This window comes from Oncorhynchus clarkii, chromosome 20 (genome assembly GCF_045791955.1).
Source record: "Oncorhynchus clarkii lewisi isolate Uvic-CL-2024 chromosome 20, UVic_Ocla_1.0, whole genome shotgun sequence".
Taxonomy (NCBI): Eukaryota; Metazoa; Chordata; class Actinopteri; order Salmoniformes; family Salmonidae; genus Oncorhynchus; species Oncorhynchus clarkii.
The window spans coordinates 52,368,003-52,390,682 of NC_092166.1; the positions used below are offsets into that span (position 1 = coordinate 52,368,003).

Below are 22,680 nucleotides of genomic sequence, written 5' to 3' on the forward strand. Positions count from 1 at the left end.
TTCACCCTTGACAATTCACATGCATGTGACTCACAATTTTGACACTCAAAATGTATATCATAGCCAGTACGGGGATCGAACAAATGACCTTGGCGTTATTAGCACCACACTCTAACCAACTGAGCTAACCGGCCATTTGCTATTTTGCTCAATTGTTGAAATGCACCGAGCCTCTGCAAGTGTGCAAGTGCTGACACGTAAACAAACAAGTCCACCAACAGCATAGCCTGACAAGACTGGACCCTCTAGGTTGCTTCTTGCGGAAATTCCAAACGGCTGGGGAATTAGCTCAAATGCTTAGCATGCGTGAGGTAGTGGGATCGATGCCTGCATTCTCCAAAAGCAAATTCTTTCATGGATCCAAGGAAATTCTAGTTCACACTTCATGCAGCCTTGTCTTACGACAACCTACTGTCATGTAAACAATGACAAGAAACTGTCATGTAACAATGACAAGAAACTCTCATGTAACACTGATGTCACAATGTCAGATGAAAAAGAAAGACATTACTTACTTTCAGACAGCAGCGTATCACACACTCTAACCAACTGAGCTAACCGGCCGCTGGCTACAGAGCACAGTTGTTGAGATGCACCGAGCCTCTGCAAGTGCTGGAGCACAAACTAACAAGTCCACCAACAGCATAGCCTGACAAGACTGGACACTCTTGGTTGCTCCTTGTGGCAATTCCAAATAGCTGGGGAATTTGATCAATTGGTATTGTGTTTGCTTAGCATGCTATAGGTAGTGGGATCGATGCCCGCATTCCCCAAAAACATTTTTTTATGTCGATCCAAGAAAGCTCCAGTTCACACTTCATACAGCCTTGTCTTACGACAACCTACTGTCATGTAACAATGACAAGCAACTTTCCTGTAACACTGATGTCAAAATGTCAGATGAAAAAGCAAGAAATGACTTACTTTCAGAGGAGCAGCGTAGCACACACCATTGAGGCCCACAAACAAAGCTGTGGATAGTTTCCTTGAAGGCAGAGCATGAAGAAAGAACAAATGCCGAAACCCGGGATCGAACCAGGGACCTAACCAGGGACCTTTAGATCTTCAGTCTAACGCTCTCCCAACTGAGCTATTTCGGCAATTCACTAAATGTATTTCTGTGGCACCCTTGACAATTCACATGCATGTGACTCACAATTTTGATACTCAAAATGTACATCATAACCAGTACAGGGATCGAACCCATGACCTTGGCGTTATTAGCATCACACTCTAACCAACTGAGCTAACCCGCCATTTGGTATTTTGCGCAATTGTGGAAATGCACCAAGCCTCTGCAAGTGCTGGCATGTAAACAAACAAGTCCACCAACAGCATAGCCTGACAAGACTGGACCCTCTTGGTTGCTTCTTGCGGAAATTCCAAACGGCTGGGGAATTAGCTCAAATGCTTAGCATGCGTGAGGTAGTGGGATCGATGCCTGCATTCTCCAAAAGCAAATTCTTTCATGGATCCAAGAAAACTCCAGTTCACACTTCATGCAGTCTTACGACAACCTACTGTCATGTAACAATGACAAGCAACTTTCCTGTAACACTGATGTCAAAATGTCAGATGAAAAAGCAAGAAATTACTTACTTTCAGAGGAGCAGCGTAGCACACACCATTGAGGCCCACAAACAAAGCTGTGGATAGTTTCATTGAAGCCAGAGCATGAAGAAAGAACAAATACGAATGCCGAAACCCGGGATCGAAACAGTGACCTTTAGATCTTCAGTCTAACGCTCTCCCAACTGAGCTATTTCGGCAATTCACTAATTTTATTTCTGTGGCACCCTTGACAATTCACATGCATGTGACTCACAATTTTGACACTCAAAATGTACATCATAGCCAGTACGGGGATCGAACCCATGACCTTGGCGTTATTAGCACCACACTCTAACCAACTGAGCTAACCGGCCATTTGCTAGTTTTCTCAATTGTTTAAATGCACCGAGCCTCTGCAAGTGCTGGCACGTAAACAAACAAGTCCACCAACAGCATAGCCTGACAAGACTGGACCCTCTAGGTTGCTTCTTGCGGAAATTCCAAACGGCTGGGGAATTAGCTCAAATGCTTTGCATGCGTGAGGTAGTGGGATCGATGCCTGCATTCTCCAAAAGCAAATTCTTTCATGGATCCAAGAAAACTCCAGTTCACACTTCATGCAGCCTTGTCTTACGACAACCTACTGTCATGTAAACAATGACAAGAAACTGTCATGTAACAATGACAAGAAACTCTCATGTAACCCTGATGTCACAATGTCAGATGAAAAAGAAAGACATTATTTACTTTCAGAGAGCAGCGTATCACACACTCTAACCAACTGAGCTAACCGGCCGCTGGCTACAGAGCACAGTTGTTGAGATGCACCGAGCCTCTGCAAGTGCTGGAGCACAAACTAACAAGTCCACCAACAGCATAGCCTGACAAGACTGGACACTCTTGGTTGCTCCTTGTGGCAATTCCAAACAGCTGGGGAATTTGATCAATTGGTATTGTGTTTGCTTAGCATGCTATAGGTAGCGGGATCGATGCCCGCATTCCCCAAAAACATTTTTTTTTGTGGATCCAAGAAAGCTCCAGTTCACACTTCATGCAGCCTTGTCTTACGACAACCGACTGTCATGTAACAATGACAAGCAACTTTCCTGTAACACTGATGTCAAAATGTCAGATGAAAAAGCAAGAAATTACTTACTTTCAGAGGAGCAGCGTAGCACACACCATTGAGGCCCACAAACAAAGCAGTGGATAGTTTCCTTGAAGCCAGAGCATGAAGAAAGAACAAATACAAATGCCGAAACCCGGGATCGAACCAGGGACCTTTAGATCTTCAGTCTAACGCTCTCCCAACTGAGCTATTTCGGCAATTCACTAATTTGATTTCTGTGGCACCCTTGACAATTCACATGCATGTGACTCACAATTTTGACACTCAAAATGTATATCATAGCCAGTACGGGGATTGAACCCATGACCTTGGAGTTATTAGCACCACACTCTAACCAACTGAGCTAACCGGCCATTTGCTATTTTGCTCAATTGTTGAAATGCACAGAGCCTCTGCAAGTGCTGGCACGTAAACAAACAAGTCCACCAACAGCATAGCCTGACAAGACTGGACCCTCTAGGTTGCTTCTTGCGGAAATTCCAAACGGCTGGGGAATTAGCTCAAATGCTTTGCATGCGTGAGGTAGTGGGATCGATGCATGCATTCCCCAAAAGCATATTCTTTCATGGATCCAAGAAAACTCCAGTTCACACTTCATGCAGCCTTGTCTTACGACAACCTACAGTCATGTAAACAATGACAAGAAACTGTCATGTAACAATGACAAGAAACTCTCATGTAACACTGATGTCACAATGTCAGATGAAAAAGAAAGACATTACTTACTTTCAGAGAGCAGCGTATCACACACTCTAACCAACTGAGCTAACCGGCCGCTGGCTACAGAGCACAGTTGTTGAGATGCACCGAGCCTCTGCAAGTGCTGGAGCACAAACTAACAAGTCCACCAACAGCATAGCCTGACAACACTGGACACTATTGGTTGCTCCTTGTGGCAATTCCAAACAGCTGGGGAATTTGATCAATTGGTATTGTGTTTGCTTAGCATGCTATAGGTAATGGGATCGATGCCTGCATTCTCCAAAAGCAAATTCTTTCAAGGATCCAAGAAAACTCCAGTTCACACTTCATGCAGCCTTGTCTTACGACAACCTACTGTCATGTAAACAATGACAAGAAACTGTCATGTAACAATGCCAAGAAACTCTCATGTAACACTGATGTCACAATGTCAGATGAAAAAGAAAGACATTACTTACTTTCAGAGAGCAGCGTATCACACACTCTAACCAACTGAGCTAACCGGCCGCTGGCTACAGAGCACAGTTGTTGAGATGCACCGAGCCTCTGCAAGTGCTGGAGCACAAACTAACAAGTCCACCAACAGCATAGCCTGACAAGACTGGACACTCTTGGTTGCTCCTTGTGGCAATTCCAAACAGCTGGGGAATTTGATCAATTGGTATTGTGTTTGCTTAGCATGCTATAGGTAGTGGGATCGATGCCCGCATTCCCCAAAAACATTTTTTTTTGTGGATCCAAGAAAGCTCCAGTTCACACTTCATGCAGCCTTGTCTTACGACAACCTACTGTCATGTAAACAATGACAAGAAACTGTCATGTAACACTGATGTCAAAATGTCAGATGAAAAAGCAAGAAATTACTTACTTTCAGAGGAGCAGCGTAGCACACACCATTGAGGCCCACAAACAAAGCAGTGGATAGTTTCCTTGAAGCCAGAGCATGAAGAAAGAACAAATCCCGAAACCCGGGATAGAACCAGGGACCTTTAGATCTTCAGTCTAACGCTCTCCCAACTGAGCTATTTCCGCAACTCACTAATTTTATTTCTGTGGCACCCTTGACAATTCACATGCATGTGACTCACAATTTTGACACTCAAAATGTACATCATAACCAGTACGGGGATCGAACCCATGACCTTGGCGTTATTAGCACCACACTCTAACCAACTGAGCTAACCGGCCATTTGCTATCTTGCTCAATTGTTGAAATGCACCGAGCCTCTGCAAGTGCTGGCACGTAAACAAACAAGTCCACCAACAGCATAGCCTGACAAGACTGGACCCTCTAGGTTGCTTCTTGCGGAAATTCCAAACGTCTGGGGAATTAGCTCAAATGCTTTGCATGCGTGAGGTAGTAGGATCGATGCCTGCATTCTCCAAAAGCAAATTCTTTCAAGGATCCAAGAAAACTCCAGTTCACACTTCATGCAGCCTTGTCTTACGACAACCTACTGTCATGTAAACAATGACAAGAAACTGTCATGTAACAATGCCAAGAAACTCTCATGTAACACTGATGTCACAATGTCAGATGAAAAAGAAAGACATTACTTACTTTCAGAGAGCAGCGTATCACACACTCTAACCAACTGAGCTAACCGGCCGCTGGCTACAGAGCACAGTTGTCGAGATGCACCGAGCCTCTGCAAGTGCTGGAGCACAAACTAACAAGTCCACCAACAGCATAGCCTGACAAGACTGGACACTCTTGGTTGCTCCTTGTGGCAATTCCAAACAGCTGGGGAATTTGATAAATTGGTATTGTGTTTGCTTAGCATGCTATAGGTAGTGGGATCGATGCCCGCATTCCCCAAAAACATTTTTTTTTGTGGATCCTAGAAAGCTCCAGTTCACACTTCATGCAGCCTTGTCTTACGACAACCTACTGTCATGTAAACAATGACAAGAAACTGTCATGTAACAATGCCAAGAAACTGTCATGTCAAAATGTCAGATGAAAAAGCAAGAAATGACTTACTTTCAGAGGAGCAGCGTAGCACGCACCATTGAGGCCCACAAACAAAGCTGTGGATAGTTTCCTTGAAGCCAGAGCATGAAGAAAGAACAAATACAAATGCCGAAACCCGGGATCGAACCAGGGACCTTTAGATCTTCAGTCTAACGCTCTCCCAACTGAGCTATTTCGGCAATTCACTAATTTTATTTCTGTGGCACCCTTGACAATTCACATGCATGTGACTCACAATTTTGACACTCAAAATGTACATCATAGCCAGTACGGGGATCGAACCCATGACCTTGGCGTTATTAGCACCACACTCTAACCAACTGAGCTAACCGGCCATTTGCTATTTTGCTCAATTGTTGAAATGCACCGAGCCTCTGCAAGTGCTGGCACGTAAACAAACAAGTCCACCAACAGCATAGCCTGACAAGACTGGACCCTCTAGGTTGCTTCTTGCGGAAATTCCAAACGGCTGGGGAATTAGCTCAAATGCTTTGCATGCGTGAGGTAGTGGGATCGATGCCTGCATTCTCCAAAAGCAAATTCTTTCATGGATCCAAGAAAACTCCAGTTCACACTTCATGCAGCCTTGTCTTACGACAACCTACTGTCATGTAAACAATGACAAGAAACTGTTATGTAACAATGACAAGAAACTCTCATGTAACCCTGATGTCACAATGTCAGATGAAAAAGAAAGACATTACTTACTTTCAGAGAGCAGCGTATCACACACTCTAACCAACTGAGCTAACCGGCCGCTGGCTACAGAGCACAGTTGTTGAGATGCACCGAGCCTCTGCAAGTGCTGGAGCACAAACTAACAAGTCCACCAACAGCATAGCCTGACAAGACTGGACACTCTTGGTTGCTCCTTGTGGAAATTCCAAACAGCTGGGGAATTTGATCAATTGGTATTGTGTTTGCTTAGCATGCTATAGGTAATGGGATCGATGCCTGCATTCTCCAAAAGCAAATTCTTTCAAGGATCCAAGAAAACTCCAGTTCACACTTCATGCAGCCTTGTCTTACGACAACCTACTGTCATGTAAACAATGACAAGAAACTGTCATGTAACACTGATGTCAAAATGTCAGATGAAAAAGCAAGAAATTACTTACTTTCAGAGGAGCAGCGTAGCACACACCATTGAGGCCCACAAACAAAGCAGTGGATAGTTTCCTTGAAGCCAGAGCATGAAGAAAGAACAAATCCCGAAACCCGGGATCGAACCAGGGACCTTTAGATCTTCAGTCTAACGCTCTCCCAACTGAGCTATTTCGGCAATTCACTAATTTTTTTTCACCCTTGACAATTCACATGCATGTGACTCACAATTTTGACACTCAAAATGTACATCATAACCAGTACTGGGATCGAACCCATGACCTTGGCGTTATTAGCACCAAACTCTAACCAACTGAGCTAACCGGCCATTTGCTATTTGGCTCAATTGTTGAAATGCACCGAGCCTCTGCAAGTGCTGGCACGTAAACAAACAAGTCCACCAACAGCATAGCCTGACAAGACTGGACCCTCTAGGTTGCTTCTTGCGGAAATTCCAAACGGCTGGGGAATTAGCTCAAATGCTTTGCATGTGTGAGGTAGTGGGATCGATGCCTGCATTCTCCAAAAGCAAATTATTTCATACATAAGGGAACATTTCGGCATTTCGTGTATGATCAGTGAAAAAGTCCATATTGCAAATGTACGGTCCCTTACTAGATGTCCGAAAACATTTGTAAAATTTGCGGTCGGCGTCGGCCCGTGCGGTAGGGCCAGACCTACCGGGAAGTCATCAAATGAACTTTGTCGGACATTCGGTTTCCGTTTTATAAAATAAACAAGTTTTGGACCATTTTTCCGCTATCCCGGAAATTCCCACAAGAGGGCATACGGAATCATATGGCAATTTGGCAAAACATCACGAATCACGACGGGGCCTTATCTCGAAAACGGAAAATATTTCGAAGCCGAAACTTGGTGAGCGTAGGTTTGGCATAATGGGCAGTTGGCCCCGAACAAGATGGCGTCTAGGCCTCAACGGTTTTTGAGTTATGGCCGTTTTTCTGGGATTAAAGGTCCAAAATGGAAGTAGAGAAATTATTTTTCCACTTCAGGTCAAAGTCAAGGAGCCTCCGGTGTCAATAAAAAAAGAACCAGCCATTTATCTATCGTCATTTAAGAGAAACGGAACAATGACAACTTGTTGATGGTCACAAATAGGCGTTTTTTTTTTTCAACGGTTACAGATCCAGTTGCAGGGTGTTCATACGAATCTTTTTAAAGTGTGCTGCGGAGCTCTGCGAGATTTCTGTGATTTTCTATGATTTTCTGAAATAACACACACATACTAAACCCTCCGTAAATAACTCAGTTCTTAACGTAAAGACTTAAAACTCAGGATTATGTAAAAGCATAACCCAATGAGGATATGTGCCAACCGGAAGTGCCATAATTGGTGTCTCAGGGGCTGTTTCGAAGGGTTAAAAAAGTCTGATCTGTCCAAAACTTCATATATGTGATTAGGCAACCCCCATGAACTGTAAATCAGTCATTTTTCCCCAAAAAAATCTAAGGAAAAAAAAATCACACTAAAACACAACTTGGATGGAGGGACGTATTGGGGTGCGTAGAGACAGACAGTGGCTGCAATAGTTAGCTTTGTTGGAGCTAAAAAAGAACCGTCAGACCTAGAGTTCTGAAACTTTAGAAACCTGTTCTAGACCTCCGGTCGATGGTACGTGGTGAGTTACGTGGCTCTAGACGGTTCTCGGACCGAGAAACAGCCTCGTACATTTGCAATACCTTCAATTCATTTTGACCATCACAAAAATGACGACGTTTAGAAAAGTCTCAGAGACGCAAGGCTAGGTGCATTGAAACCGGCTCGGCCCATAGAGACGGACCCCAACGTTTCTGTCCGATAGCTCGTTCAAGGACCCTGTAGCAAGGCATGGAAAAAAGTGGATTTTCAGCACCAGTTAGGGTTTTTCTCGGACACCAAATGACCTATCGAGCCGAAACTCGGGATTCGGGGTCGCCTCACATAGGACTTCACATAATGTCCGAACTGGACCCGCAGCTAGAACGTAACTATGTGTTTTACCTTTTTATTATGTTTTAAACTAAAGGCGCTGTGAATTATGGGACTGCTCTGACATATGTGATAGTTGGCTTCTAAATGAGTAGTAAAAAGTGGGTTTGGTGTCATAATGACATCTAATTGACTGATGGACACTGACTTGCTAGTTGACTTTTGTGCATTTGCAATATGTTTAAACGGAGAGGGACCATCACCAAAATGGCATTCTGAAATCAACACAAAAAATGGCATCACCATAGTCTCCAGACTGTGCTGAGTTCAACGAGCTATCCCGCTTGACCGTAGCTCGCTCGGTCTAAGCGCAACGACCATTAGAAAAGTAGGCCCAAAATGAAGCCTGCCCCACAATGTCATTTGCTTTTGAGTGACAGTGAGAGAACCGTTTAGGTGAGAAGAAAAATTCCACCACATGAATGTTCCTAAGGTCCTCCCGATCCGTGCAAGCCTAACCTTGACCGTGTGGCATTAACCCTTAACAGTAAAACAGTGTTTTTTGATCTCACAGATTACAGTGTCATCTCTCCCCATAGGAATACATTGCCTGCACCCCTAATTTCAACCTGAAGTCTATATGGGTTATGAATGCCGTATGAACCTGTCTTCGGTACCAGTCCATCAAGCCACTATGAGGTCTACCTGTGTTGATTCTGAGCTTCCTGGACCAACCGGAAGTGGTTAAAATGCCCCTAAAAGTGTTTACCCATACCCTGCCTGCAGTTTGACAGACATAGTGCATTCAACCCTGTGTAAATCATTCAGTTCTTAACGTAAGGACTTAAAACTCAGGATTCTGTAACAGCATACCCCAATGAGGATATGTGTTGATTTATAGCTTCCTGTGCCAACCGGAAGTGCCATAATTGGTGTCTCAGGGGCTGTTTCGAGGGGTTAAAAAAGTCTGATCTTTCCAAAACTTCATATGTGTGATTAGGCAACCCCCATGAACTGTAAATCAGTCATTTTTCCCCAAAAAATTCAAAGGAAAAAAAAATCACACTAAAACACAACTTGGAAGGAGGGACGTATTGGGGTGCGTAGAGACAGACAGTGGCTGCAATAGTTAGCTTTGTTGGAGCTAAAAAAGAACCGTCAGACCTAGAGTTCCGAAACTTTAGAAACCTGTTCTAGACCTCCGGTCGATGGTACGTGGCTCTAGATGGTTCTCGGACCGAGAAACAGCCTCGTACGTTTGCAATACCTTCAATTCATTTTGACCATCACAAAAATGACGACGTTTAGAAAAGTCTCAGAGACGCAAGGCTAGGTGCATTGAAACCGGCTCGGCCCATAGAGACGGACCCCAACATTTCTGTCCGATAGCTCGTTCAAGGACCCCGTAGCAAGGCATGGAAAAAAGTGGATTTTCAGCACCAATTAGGGTTTTTCTCGGACACCAAATGACCTATCGAGCCGAAACTCGGGATTCGGGGTCGCCTCACATAGGACTTCACATAATGTCCGAACTGGACCCGCAGCTAGAACGTAACTATGTGTTTTACCTTTTTATTATGTTTTAAACTAAAGGCGCTGTGAATTATGGGCCTGCTCTGACATATGTGATAGTTGGCTTCTAAATGAGTAGGAAAAAGTGGGTTTGGTGTCAATTGATATCCGTTTGGTGTCATAATGACATCTAATTGACTGATGGACACTGACTTGCTAGTTGACTTTTGTGCATTTGCAATATGTTTAAACGGAGAGGGACCATCACCAAAATGTCATTCTGAAATCAACACAAAAAATGGCATCACCATAGTCTCCAGACTGTGCCGAGTTCAACGAGACGCCCCGCTTGACCGTAGCTCGTTCTGAGTGCAGCGAACTTGAAAAAAAGAAGGCCCAAAATGAAGCCTGCCCCACAATGTCATTTGATTTTGGGTGGCAGTGAGAGAACCGTTAGGGTGAGAAGCACAATTCGACCTCAGGTGCGTTCCTGAGGTCCTCCCGATCCTTGCAAGCCTAACCTTGACCGTGTGGCATTAACCCTTCACAGTAAAAAGAAGGTGTTTACTTGAAACAGCTTGCTTTGACTTCTCTCCCCATAGGAATACATTGCCTGCACCTCTAAATTCAACCTGAAGCCTATGTGGGTTATGAATGCCTTATGAACCTGTCTTCTAAGACAGTCCATCAGGCCACTATGAGGTCTACCTGTGTCGAATCTAAGCTTCCTGGAGCAACCGGAAGTGGTTAAAATCACCCTAAAAGTGTATACCCATACACTGCCTGCAGTTTGATAGACATAGTGCATTCAACCCTGTGTAGATCAGTCAATTCTTAACGTAAAGACTTAAAACTCAGGATTCTGTAAGTGGCTATGTCAACCAAGATATGTGTTAACTTATAGCTTCCTGTGCCAACCGGAAGTGCCATAATTGGTGTCTCAGGGGCTGTTTCGAGGGGTTAAAAAAGTCTGATCTCTCCAAAATGTCATATGTGTGACTAGGTAACCCTTCTGAACTGTAAATCAGTCATTTCTCCCAACAGATGTCAAAGAAAACCTCCCTCACACACACACAGGAAGGATGGAGTGATAAAGTGCGGTGCTTAAAGACACAGAGAGCAGGAAATGGCATTACCATAATCCCTAGGCCGTGCCGAGTTCAACGAGATATCCCTCTTGACCGTAGCTCGCTCGGTCTAGGCGCAGCGACCATTAGAAAGTAGGCCCAAAATGTAGCCTGCCCCACAATGTCATTTGATTTTGGGTGAGAGTGAGAGAACCGTTAGGGTGAGAAGACAAATTCCACCACAGGAATGTTCCTAAGGTCCTCTCGATCCGTGCAAGCCTAACCTTGACCGTGTGGCATTAACCCTTAACAGTAAAACAGTGTTTTTTGATCTCACAGATTACAGTGTCATCTCTCCCCATAGGAATACATTGCCTGCACCCCTAATTTCAACCTGAAGTCTATATGGGTTATGAATGCCGTATGAACCTGTCTTCGGTACCAGTCCATCAGGCCACTATGAGGTCTACCTGTGTTGATTCTAAGCTTCCTGGACCAACCGGAAGTGGTTAAAATCACCCTAAAAGTGTTTACCCATACCCTGTCTGCAGTTTGATAGACATAGTGCATTCAACCCTGTGTAAATCAGTCAATTCTTAACGTAAGGACTTAAAACTCAGGATTCTGTAACAGCATACCCCAATGAGGATATGTGTTGATTTATAGCTTCCTGTGCCAACCGGAAGTGCCATAATTGGTGTCTCAGGGGCTGTTTCGAAGGGTTAAAAAAGTCAGATCTGTCCAAAACTTCATATATGTGATTAGGCAACCCCCATGAACTGTAAATCAGTCATTTTTCCCCCAAAAAAATCAAAGGAAAAAAAAATCACACTAAAACACAACTTGGATGGAGGGACGTATTGGGGTGCGTAGAGACAGACAGTGGCTGCAATAGTTAGCTTTGTTGGAGCTAAAAAAGAACCGTCAGACCTAGAGTTCCGAAACTTTAGAAACCTGTTCTAGACCTCCGGTCGATGGTACGTGGTGAGTTACGTGGCTCTAGACGGTTCTCGGACCGAGAAACAGCCTCGTACATTTGCAATACCTTCAATTCATTTTGACCATTACGAAAATGACGACGTTTAGAAAAGTCTCAGAGATGCAAGGCTAGGTGCATTGAAACCGGCTCGGCCCATAGAGACGGACCCCAACGTTTCTGTCCGATAGCTCGTTCAAGGACCCTGTAGCAAGGCATGGAAAAAAGTGGATTTTCAGCACCAATTAGGGTTTTTCTCGGACACCAAATGACCTATCGAGCCGAAACTTGGGATTCGGGGTCGCCTCAGCTAGGCTAACACATAACATAAGAAATGGACCCGCAGCTAGAACGTGTTTTATGGTTTTTTTATGGTTTGAACCGAAGGCGTTGTGAATTTTGGGCCAGCTCTGAAGTATGTAATAGTTGGCTACTAAACGAGTTGGAAAAAGTGGGTTTGGTGTCAGTTTGTATCAGTTTGGTGTCAGAATGATATCTAATTGACTGATGGACTCTTGTCCACTTGACTCTTGTACATTTTCAATATGTTTAAACAGTGAGGTACCATCACCAAAAGCGACATTCTGAAATCAACCCTAACGAGCGATTGAGATGAACCAGAATCACTGCAAAGCCATCCCGAGTTCATCGGGCCAGTCAATTTCACATTCCTGCAGGATTTTTATAGCATGACCAATTGGTGATGGTACCTGCCCATTGAAACATATTGCAAATGCACAGTGACTTTGAAAAAGTAAGGAAACATAAACAATTTTTTTTTATTTTTGGGTGACCAGTTGCACGTGCATTTGCAATATGATTCTATAGTGAAAAAACATCACCAAATGCGACATTCTGAAATCTACCCTAACGAGCGATTGAGATGAACCAGAATCACTGCAAAGCCATCCCGAGTTCATCGGTCCAGTCAATTTCACATTCCTGCAGGATTTTTATAGCATGACCAATTCGTGATGATACCTGCCCATTAAAACATATTGCAAATGCACAGTGACTTTGAAAAAGTAAGGAAACATAAACAATTTTTTTTTATTTTTGGGTGACCAGTTGCACGTGCATTTGCAATATGATTCTATAGTGAAAAAACATCACCAAAAGCGACATTCTGAAATCAACCCAAACGAGCGATTGAGATGACCCAGAATCACTGCAAAGCCATCCCGAGTTCATCCGGCCAGTCAATTTCACATTCCTGCAGGATTTTTATAGCATGACAAATTCGTGATGGTACCTGCCCATTAAAACATATTGCAAATGCACAGTGACTTTGAAAAAGTAAGGAAACATAGAATCAAATTTTTTTTTTTGGGTTACCAGTTGCACATTTCAGATCACCAGTTGCACATTTCAGATCACCAGTTGCACGGAGGAAAATCGTTACTTTTGAATTTGACTTTTGACTTCCTATGATATCATATTGCAAATGGACAAAACATATGCCTTATGCACAAGTAAAACAAAAAAAAATTATGATAATACAAGTTGACAAAGGTATAGTTTGAGCAAAGTATAGTTTGAATTTTGAGCATGACAAATTCGTGATGGTACCTGCCCATTAAAACATATTGCAAATGCACAGTGACTTTGAAAAAGTAAGGAAACATAAACAAATGGACATAATGAAATCATCATTTTTTTTTTCCGGTTACCAGTTGCACGCGCATTTGCAATATGATTCTATAGTGAAAAAACATCACCAAATGGACATGATGAAATCAACACAACGAGTGATGGAAATGAACAACTATCACTGCCCGGCCGTCCCGAGTTCATCAGTTCAGTCAATTTTGGCCCCCCAAAAAATTGACTTTTGACTTTGACTTTTGACTTCCTGTGAAATCATATTGCAAATGGACAAATCATATTCCTTATGCACAAGTAAAAAAAATAAAATTATGATAAAACATTTTACAAAAGTATATTCATACACTTCTTACACATGATTAATTGTCTTAAAATCGAAACAATTTCGAAAAACGGTCCAGAAAGCACTTTTTTTAGTTTTTAAAGTTTAAAAAAAAAATCACATTTTCGACTTTTGACATCCTATTAAATCATATTGCAAATGGACAAAACATATGCCTTATGCACAAGTAAAAAAAAAAAAAAAATTATGATAATAAAATACGAATAAAGTATGTTGATACAGTTCTTATACGTGTGTAATTGACACAAAATTCGAAAGAATTTTGAAAAACGGACCAGAAAGCACTTTAAGGATGTGTGAAGTTTTTTACCAAATTTTGACATTTTTGACTTTTGACTTTTGACTTCCTATGAAATCATATTCCAAATGGAGAAAACATATGCCTTATGCACAAGTAAAAAAAAAAAAAAAAAATGATAATAAAGTATGACTAAAGTATGTTGATAAAGTTCTTATACATGTGTAATTGACATAAAAATTGAAAGAATTTTGAAAAACGGTCCAGAAAGCACTTTTTTAAGGATGTGTGAAGTTTTTTACCAAATTTTGACATTTTTGACTTTTGACTTCCTATGAAATCATATTGCAAATGGACAAAACATATGCCTTATGCGCATGTAATTAAAAAAAAAAAATGTGATATCAAAATTGGACAAAAGTATATTCATACAGTTCTTACACATGTGTAATTGACAAAAAAAGCGAAAGAATTTCGAAAAACGGCCCAGAAAGCACTTTTTAAAGGGGTGATAAGTTTTGGGAAAAAAAAATCATTTTTTCAAAATTTTGCTTTTGGATGTTGACTTGGGTTGCATTTCCAACATGAAAAACCCCGGTGGAGCGCACTCGCCCCCTGTTGGATTTTTGAGGTGTTACAATTGGCAATTGCCATATGGCAATACATACTTTGCACGAATCAACGCCGCTTTGGGTGGTATTGGACATCGTGTAAATGGTTTGTCCAATGCCAATATCTTGCCATTCATTTTTGTCCAATTCAGGGGGGTATTCCCTTACATGGATCCAAGAAAACTCCAGTTCACACTTCATGCAGCCTTGTCTTACGACAACCTACTGTCATGTAAACAATGACAAGAAACTGTCATGTAACAATGACAAGAAACTCTCATGTAACCCTGATGTCACAATGTCAGATGAAAAAGAAAGACATTATTTACTTTCAGAGAGCAGCGTATCACACACTCTAACCAACTGAGCTAACCGGCCGCTGGCTACAGAGCACAGTTGTTGAGATGCACCGAGCCTCTGCAAGTGCTGGAGCACAAACTAACAAGTCCACCAACAGCATAGCCTGACAAGACTGGACACTCTTGGTTGCTCCTTGTGGCAATTCCAAACAGCTGGGGAATTTGATCAATTGGTATTGTGTTTGCTTAGCATGCTATAGGTAGTGGGATCGATGCCCGCATTCCCCAAAAACATTTTTTTTTGTGGATCCAAGAAAGCTCCAGTTCACACTTCATGCAGCCTTGTCTTACGACAACCTACTGTCATGTAACAATGACAAGCAACTTTCCTGTAACACTGATGTCAAAATGTCAGATGAAAAAGCAAGAAATTACTTACTTTCAGAGGAGCAGCGTAGTACACACCATTGAGGCCCACAAACAAAGCTGTGGATAGTTTCCTTGAAGCCAGAGCATCAAGAAAGAACAAATACAAATGCCGAAACCCGGGATCGAACCAGGGACCTTTAGATCTTCAGTCTAACGCTCTCCCAACTGAGCTATTTCGGCAATTCACTAATTTTTTTTCACCCTTGACAATTCACATGCATGTGACTCACAATTTTGACACTCAAAATGTATATCATAGCCAGTACGGGGATCGAACCAATGACCTTGGCGTTATTAGCACCACACTCTAACCAACTGAGCTAACCGGCCATTTGCTATTTTGCTCAATTGTTGAAATGCACCGAGCCTCTGCAAGTGTGCAAGTGCTGACACGTAAACAAACAAGTCCACCAACAGCATAGCCTGACAAGACTGGACCCTTTAGGTTGCTTCTTGCGGAAATTCCAAACGGCTGGGGAATTAGCTCAAATGCTTTGCATGCGTGAGGTAGTGGGATCGATGCCTGCATTCTCCAAAAGCATATTCTTTCATGGATCCAAGAAAACTCCAGTTCACACTTCATGCAGCCTTGTCTTACGACAACCTACTGTCATGTAAACAATGACAAGAAACTGTCATGTAACAATGACAAGAAACTCTCATGTAACCCTGATGTCACAATGTCAGATGAAAAAGAAAGACATTACTTACTTTCAGAGAGCAGCGTATCACACACTCTAACCAACTGAGCTAACCGGCCGCTGGCTACAGAGCACAGTTGTTGAGATGCACCGAGCCTCTGCAAGTGCTGGAGCACAAACTAACAAGTCCACCAACAGCATAGCCTGACAAGACTGGACACTCTTGGTTGCTCCTTGTGGCAATTCCAAACAGCTGGGGAATTTGATCAATTGGTATTGTGTTTGCTTAGCATGCTATAGGTAGTGGGATCGATGCCCGCATTCCCCAAAAACATTTTTTTTTGTGGATCCAAGAAAGCTCCAGTTCACACTTCATGCAGCCTTGTCTTACGACAACCTACTGTCATGTAACAATGACAAGCAACTTTCCTGTAACACTGATGTCAAAATGTCAGATGAAAAAGCAAGAAATTACTTACTTTCAGAGGAGCAGCGTAGCACACACCATTGAGGCCCACAAACAAAGCTGTGGATAGTTTCCTTGAAGCCAGAGCATGAAGAAAGAACAAATGCCGAAACCCGGGATCGAACCAGGGACCTTCAGATCTTCAGTCTAACGCTCTCCCAACTGAGCTATTTCGGCAATTCATTAAATGTATTTCTGTGGCACCCTTGACAATTCACATGCATGTGACTCACAATTTTGACACTCAAAATGTACATCATAACCAGTACGGGTATCGAACCCATGACCTTGGCGTTATTAGCACCACACTCTAACCAACTGAGCTAACTGGCCTTTTGGTATTTTGCTCAATTGTGGAAATGCACCGAGCCTCTGCAAGTGCTGGCACGTAAACAAACAAGTCCACCAACAGCATAGCCTGACAAGACTGGACCCTCTAGGTTGCTTCTTGCGGAAATTCCAAACGGCTGGGGAATTAGCTCAAATGCTTAGCATGCGTGAGGTAGTGGGATCGATGCCTGCATTCTCCAAAAGCAAATTCTTTCATGGATCCAAGAAAATTCTAGTTCACACTTCATGCAGCCTTGTCTTACGACAACCTACTGTCATGTAAACAATGACAAGAAACTGTCATGTAACAATGACAAGAAACTCTCATGTAACACTGATGTCACAATGTCAGATGAAAAAGAAAGACATTACTTACTTTCAGACAGCAGCGTATCACACACTCTAACCAACTGAGCTAACCGGCCGCTGGCTACAGAGCACAGTTGTTGAGATGCAACGAGCCTCTGCAAGTGCTGGAGCACAAACTAACAAGTCCACCAACAGCATAGCCTGACAAGACTGGACACTCTTGGTTGCTCCTTGTGGCAATTCCAAACAGCTGGGGAATTTGATCAATTGGTATTGTGTTTGCTTAGCATGCTGTAGGTAGTGGGATCGATGCACGCATTCCCCAAAAACAATTTTTTTTGTGGATCCAAGAAAGCTCCAGTTCACACTTCATGCAGCCTCGTCTTACGACAACCTACTGTCATGTAACAATGACAAGCAACTTTCCTGTAACACTGATGTCAAAATGTCAGATGAAAAAGCAAGAAATTACTTACTTTCAGAGGAGCAGCGTAGCACACACCATTGAGGCCCACAAACAAAGCAGTGGATAGTTTCCTTGAAGCCAGAGCATGAAGAAAGAACAAATCCCGAAACCCGGGATCGAACCAGGGACCTTTAGATCTTCAGTCTAACGCTCTCCCAACTGAGCTATTTCGGCAACTCACTAATTTTATTTCTGTGGCACCCTTGACAATTCACATGCATGTGACTCACAATTTTGACACTCAAAATGTACATCATAACCAGTACGGGGATCGAACCCATGACCTTGGCGTTATTAGCACCACACTCTAACCAACTGAGCTAACCGGCCATTTGCTATTTTGCTCAATTGTTGAAATGCACCGAGCCTCTGCAAGTGCTGGCACGTAAACAAACAAGTCCACCAACAGCATAGCCTGACAAGACTGGACCCTCTAGGTTGCTTCTTGCGGAAATTCCAAACGGCTGGGGAATTAGCTCAAATGCTTTGCATGCGTGAGGTAGTGGGATCGATGCCTGCATTCTCCAAAAGCAAATTCTTTCAAGGATCCAAGAAAACTCCAGTTCACACTTCATGCAGCCTTGTCTTACGACAACCTACTGTCATGTAAACAATGACAAGAAACTGTCATGTAACAATGCCAAGAAACTCTCATGTAACACTGATGTCACAATGTCAGATGAAAAAGAAAGACATTACTTACTTTCAGAGAGCAGCGTATCACACACTCTAACCAACTGAGCTAACCGGCCGCTGGCTACAGAGCACAGTTGTTGAGATGCACCGAGCCTCTGCAAGTGCTGGAGCACAAACTAACAAGTCCACCAACAGCATAGCCTGACAAGACTGGACACTCTTGGTTGCTCCTTGTGGCAATCCCAAACAGCTGGGGAATTTGATCAATTGGTATTGTGTTTGCTTAGCATGCTGTAGGTAGTGGGATCGATGCCCGCATTCCCCAAAAACATTTTTTTTGTGGATCCAAGAAAGCTCCAGTTCACACTTCATGCAGCCTTGTCTTACGACAACCTACTGTCATGTAACAATGACAAGCAACTTTCCTGTAACACTGATGTCAAAATGTCAGATGAAAAAGCAAGAAATTACTTACTTTCAGAGGAGCAGCGTAGCACACACCATTGAGGCCCACAAACAAAGCTGTGGATAGTTTCCTTGAAGCCAGAGCATGAAGAAAGAACAAATCCCGAAACCCGGGATCGAACCAGGGACCTTTAGATCTTCAGTCTAACGCTCTCCCAACTGAGCTATTTCGGCAACTCACTAATTTTATTTCTGTGGCACCCTTGACAATTCACATGCATGTGACTCACAATTTTGACACTCAAAATGTACATCATAACCAGTACGGGGATCGAACCCATGACCTTGGCGTTATTAGCACCACACTCTAACCAACTGAGCTAACCGGCCATTTGCTATTTTGCTCAATTGTTGAAATGCACCGAGCCTCTGCAAGTGCTGGCATGTAAACAAACAAGTCCACCAACAGCATAGCCTGACAAGACTGGACCCTCTAGGTTGCTTCTTGCGGAAATTCCAAACGGCTGGGGAATTAGCTCAAATGCTTTGCATGCGTGAGGTAGTGGGATCGATGCCTGCATTCTCCAAAAGCAAATTCTTTCAAGGATCCAAGAAAACTCCAGTTCACACTTCATGCAGCCTTGTCTTACGACAACCTACTGTCATGTAAACAATGACAAGAAACTGTCATGTAACAATGCCAAGAAACTCTCATGTAACACTGATGTCACAATGTCAGATGAAAAAGAAAGACATTACTTACTTTCAGAGAGCAGCGTATCACACACTCTAACCAACTGAGCTAACCGGCCGCTGGCTACAGAGCACAGTTGTTGAGATGCACCGAGCCTCTGCAAGTGCTGGAGCACAAACTAACAAGTCCACCAACAGCATAGCCTGACAAGACTGGACACTCTTGGTTGCTCCTTGTGGCAATCCCAAACAGCTGGGGAATTTGATCAATTGGTATTGTGTTTGCTTAGCATGCTGTAGGTAGTGGGATCGATGCCCGCATTCCCCCAAAAACTATTTTTTTTGTGGATCCAAGAAAGCTCCAGTTCACACTTCATGCAGCCTTCTCTTACGACAACCTACTGTCATGTAACAATGACAAGCAACTTTCCTGTAACACTGATGTCAAAATGTCAGATGAAAAAGCAAGAAATTACTTACTTTCAGAGGAGCAGCGTAGCACACACCATTGAGGCCCACAAACAAAGCTGTGGATAGTTTCCTTGAAGCCAGAGCATGAAGAAAGAACAAATACGAATGCCGAAACCCGGGATCGAACCAGGGACCTTTAGATCTTCAGTCTAACGCTCTCCAAACTGAGCTATTTCGGCAATCCACTAAATGTATTTCTGTGGCACCCTTGACAATTCACATGCATGTGACTCACAATTTTGACACTCAAAATGTACATCATAACCAGTACAGGGATCGAACCCATGACCTTTGCATTATCAGCATCACACTCTAACCAACTGAGCTAACCCTCCTTTTGGTATTTTGCTAAATTGTGGAAATGCACCTAGCCTCTGCAAGTGCTGGCATGTAAACAAACAAGTCCACCAACAGCATAGCCTGACAAGACTGGACCCTCTAGGTTGCTTCTTGCGGAAATTCCAAACGGCTGGGGAATTAGCTCAAATGCTTTGCATGCGTGAGGTAGTGGGATCGATTCCTGCATTCTCCAAAAGCATATTCTTTCATGGATCCAAGAAAACTCCAGTTCACACTTCATGCAGCCTTGTCTTACGACAACCTACTGTCATGTAAACAATGACAAGAAACTGTCATGTAAAAATGACAAGAAACTCTCATGTAACCCTGATGTCACAATGTCAGATGAAAAAGAAAGACATTACTTACTTTCAGAGGAGCAGCGTAGCACACACCATTGAGGCCCACAAACAAAGCAGTGGATAGTTTCCTTGAAGCCAGAGCATGAAGAAAGAACAAATCCCGAAACCCAGGATCGAACCAGGGACCTTTAGATCTTCAGTCTAACGCTCTCCCAACTGAGCTATTTCGGCAACTCACTAATTTTATTTCTGTGGCACCCTTGACAATTCACATGCATGTGACTCACAATTTTGACACTCAAAATGTACATCATAACCAGTACTGGGATCGAACCCATGACCATGGCGTTATTAGCAGCACACTCTAACCAACTGAGCTAACCGGCCATTTGCTATCTTGCTCAATTGTTGAAATGCACCGAGCCTCTGCAAGTGCTGGCACGTAAACAAACAAGTCCACCAACAGCATAGCCTGACAAGACTGGACCCTCTAGGTTGCTTCTTGCGGAAATTCCAAACGGCTGGGGAATTAGCTCAAATGCTTTTCATGCGTGAGGTAGTGGGATCGATGCCTGCATTCTCCAAAAGCAAATTCTTTCAAGGATCCAAGAAAACTCCAGTTCACACTTCATGCAGCCTTGTCTTACGACAACCTACTGTCATGTAAACAATGACAAGAAACTGTCATGTAACAATGCCAAGAAACTCTCATGTAACACTGATGTCACAATGCCAGATGAAAAAGAAAGACATTACTTACTTTCAGAGAGCAGCGTATCACACACTCTAACCAACTGAGCTAACCGGCCGCTGGCTACAGAGCACAGTTGCTGAGATGCACCGAGCCTCTGCAAGTGCTGGAGCACAAACTAACAAGTCCACCAACAGCATAGCCTGACAAGACTGGACACTCTTGGTTGCTCCTTGTGGCAATTCCAAACAGCTGGGGAATTTGATCAATTGGTATTGTGTTTGCTTAGCATGCTATAGGTAGTGGGATCGATGCCCGCATTCCCCAAAAACATTTTTTTTTGTGGATCCAAGAAAGCTCCAGTTCACACTTCATGCAGCCTTGTCTTACGACAACCTACTGTCATGTAACAATGACAAGCAACTTTCCTGTAACACTGATGTCAAAATGTCAGATGAACGCTCTCCCAACTGAGCTATTTCGGCAATTCACTAAAGGTATAACCCTTGTTTTGTCACTGTAAAGTGTGCCGGTATAGTCAGTCTTCTGATTCAGAGGTAAACAAAATTCTGTGGCACCCTTGACAATTCACATGCATGTGACTCACAATTTTGACACTCAAAATGTACATCATAACCAGTACAGGGATCGAACCCATGACCTTGGCGTTATTAGCATCACACTCTAACCAACTGAGCAAACTGGCAATTTGGTATTTTGCTCAATTGTGGAAATGCACCGAGCCTCTGCAAGTGCTGCCACGTAAACAAACAAGTCCACCAACAGCATAGCCTGACAAGACTGGACCCTCTAGGCTGCTTCTTGCGGAAATTCCAAACGGCTGGGGAATTAGCTCAAATGCTTAGCATGCGTGAGGTACTGGGATCGATGCCTGCATTCTCCACTAGCAAATTCTTTCATGGATCCAAGAAAACTCCAGTTCACACTTCATGCAGCCTTGTCTTACGACAACCTACTGTCATGTAACAATGATAAGAAACTCTCATGTAACCCTGATGTCACAATGTCAGATGAAAAAGAAAGACATTACTTACTTTCAGAAAGCAGCGTATCACACACTCTAACCAACTGAGCTAACCGGCCGCTGGCTACAGAGCACAGTCGTTGAGATGCACCGAGCCTCTGCAAGTGCTGGAGCACAAACTAACAAGTCCACCAACAGCATAGCCTGACAAGACTGGACACTCTTGGTTGCTCCTTGTGGCAATTCCAAACAGCTGGGGAATTTGATCAATTGGTATTGTGTTTGCTTAGCATGCTATAGGTAGTGGGATCGATGCCCGCATTCCCCAAAAACATTTTTTTTTGTCGATCCAAGAAAGCTCCAGTTCACACTTCATGCAGCCTTGTCTTACGACGACCTACTGTCATGTAACAATGACAAGCAACTTTCCTGTAACACTGATGTCAAAATGTCAGATGAAAAAGCAAGAAATTAC

The 22,680-nt window shown here is 43.1% G+C and overlaps 17 non-coding genes across 17 annotated transcripts; all 17 read right to left on the minus strand.

Moving 5' to 3' along the window:
- Window positions 1-1,015: 1,015 nt before the first annotated feature.
- Window positions 1,016-1,100, minus strand: trnaf-gaa (transfer RNA phenylalanine (anticodon GAA)). Its single transcript has one exon. It is a non-coding gene; the product is annotated as a tRNA-Phe (tRNA).
- Window positions 1,101-1,851: 751 nt separating this feature from the next.
- Window positions 1,852-1,925, minus strand: trnai-aau (transfer RNA isoleucine (anticodon AAU)). Its single transcript has one exon. It is a non-coding gene; the product is annotated as a tRNA-Ile (tRNA).
- Window positions 1,926-2,804: 879 nt separating this feature from the next.
- On the minus strand, window positions 2,805-2,877 carry trnaf-gaa (transfer RNA phenylalanine (anticodon GAA)). Its single transcript has one exon. It is a non-coding gene; the product is annotated as a tRNA-Phe (tRNA).
- Window positions 2,878-2,959: 82 nt separating this feature from the next.
- trnai-aau (transfer RNA isoleucine (anticodon AAU)) lies at window positions 2,960-3,033 on the minus strand. Its single transcript has one exon. It is a non-coding gene; the product is annotated as a tRNA-Ile (tRNA).
- A 1,463-nt stretch (window positions 3,034-4,496) lies between these two features.
- trnai-aau (transfer RNA isoleucine (anticodon AAU)) lies at window positions 4,497-4,570 on the minus strand. The gene has a single exon. It is a non-coding gene; the product is annotated as a tRNA-Ile (tRNA).
- Window positions 4,571-5,463: 893 nt separating this feature from the next.
- On the minus strand, window positions 5,464-5,536 carry trnaf-gaa (transfer RNA phenylalanine (anticodon GAA)). The gene has a single exon. It is a non-coding gene; the product is annotated as a tRNA-Phe (tRNA).
- Window positions 5,537-5,618: 82 nt separating this feature from the next.
- trnai-aau (transfer RNA isoleucine (anticodon AAU)) lies at window positions 5,619-5,692 on the minus strand. The gene has a single exon. It is a non-coding gene; the product is annotated as a tRNA-Ile (tRNA).
- An 874-nt stretch (window positions 5,693-6,566) lies between these two features.
- Window positions 6,567-6,639, minus strand: trnaf-gaa (transfer RNA phenylalanine (anticodon GAA)). Its single transcript has one exon. It is a non-coding gene; the product is annotated as a tRNA-Phe (tRNA).
- An 8,939-nt stretch (window positions 6,640-15,578) lies between these two features.
- Window positions 15,579-15,651, minus strand: trnaf-gaa (transfer RNA phenylalanine (anticodon GAA)). The gene has a single exon. It is a non-coding gene; the product is annotated as a tRNA-Phe (tRNA).
- A 76-nt stretch (window positions 15,652-15,727) lies between these two features.
- trnai-aau (transfer RNA isoleucine (anticodon AAU)) lies at window positions 15,728-15,801 on the minus strand. Its single transcript has one exon. It is a non-coding gene; the product is annotated as a tRNA-Ile (tRNA).
- An 881-nt stretch (window positions 15,802-16,682) lies between these two features.
- trnaf-gaa (transfer RNA phenylalanine (anticodon GAA)) lies at window positions 16,683-16,755 on the minus strand. Its single transcript has one exon. It is a non-coding gene; the product is annotated as a tRNA-Phe (tRNA).
- An 82-nt stretch (window positions 16,756-16,837) lies between these two features.
- Window positions 16,838-16,911, minus strand: trnai-aau (transfer RNA isoleucine (anticodon AAU)). The gene has a single exon. It is a non-coding gene; the product is annotated as a tRNA-Ile (tRNA).
- An 873-nt stretch (window positions 16,912-17,784) lies between these two features.
- trnaf-gaa (transfer RNA phenylalanine (anticodon GAA)) lies at window positions 17,785-17,857 on the minus strand. Its single transcript has one exon. It is a non-coding gene; the product is annotated as a tRNA-Phe (tRNA).
- An 82-nt stretch (window positions 17,858-17,939) lies between these two features.
- On the minus strand, window positions 17,940-18,013 carry trnai-aau (transfer RNA isoleucine (anticodon AAU)). The gene has a single exon. It is a non-coding gene; the product is annotated as a tRNA-Ile (tRNA).
- Window positions 18,014-18,885: 872 nt separating this feature from the next.
- trnaf-gaa (transfer RNA phenylalanine (anticodon GAA)) lies at window positions 18,886-18,958 on the minus strand. Its single transcript has one exon. It is a non-coding gene; the product is annotated as a tRNA-Phe (tRNA).
- An 82-nt stretch (window positions 18,959-19,040) lies between these two features.
- Window positions 19,041-19,114, minus strand: trnai-aau (transfer RNA isoleucine (anticodon AAU)). Its single transcript has one exon. It is a non-coding gene; the product is annotated as a tRNA-Ile (tRNA).
- An 880-nt stretch (window positions 19,115-19,994) lies between these two features.
- On the minus strand, window positions 19,995-20,067 carry trnaf-gaa (transfer RNA phenylalanine (anticodon GAA)). The gene has a single exon. It is a non-coding gene; the product is annotated as a tRNA-Phe (tRNA).
- Window positions 20,068-22,680: the final 2,613 nt, after the last annotated feature.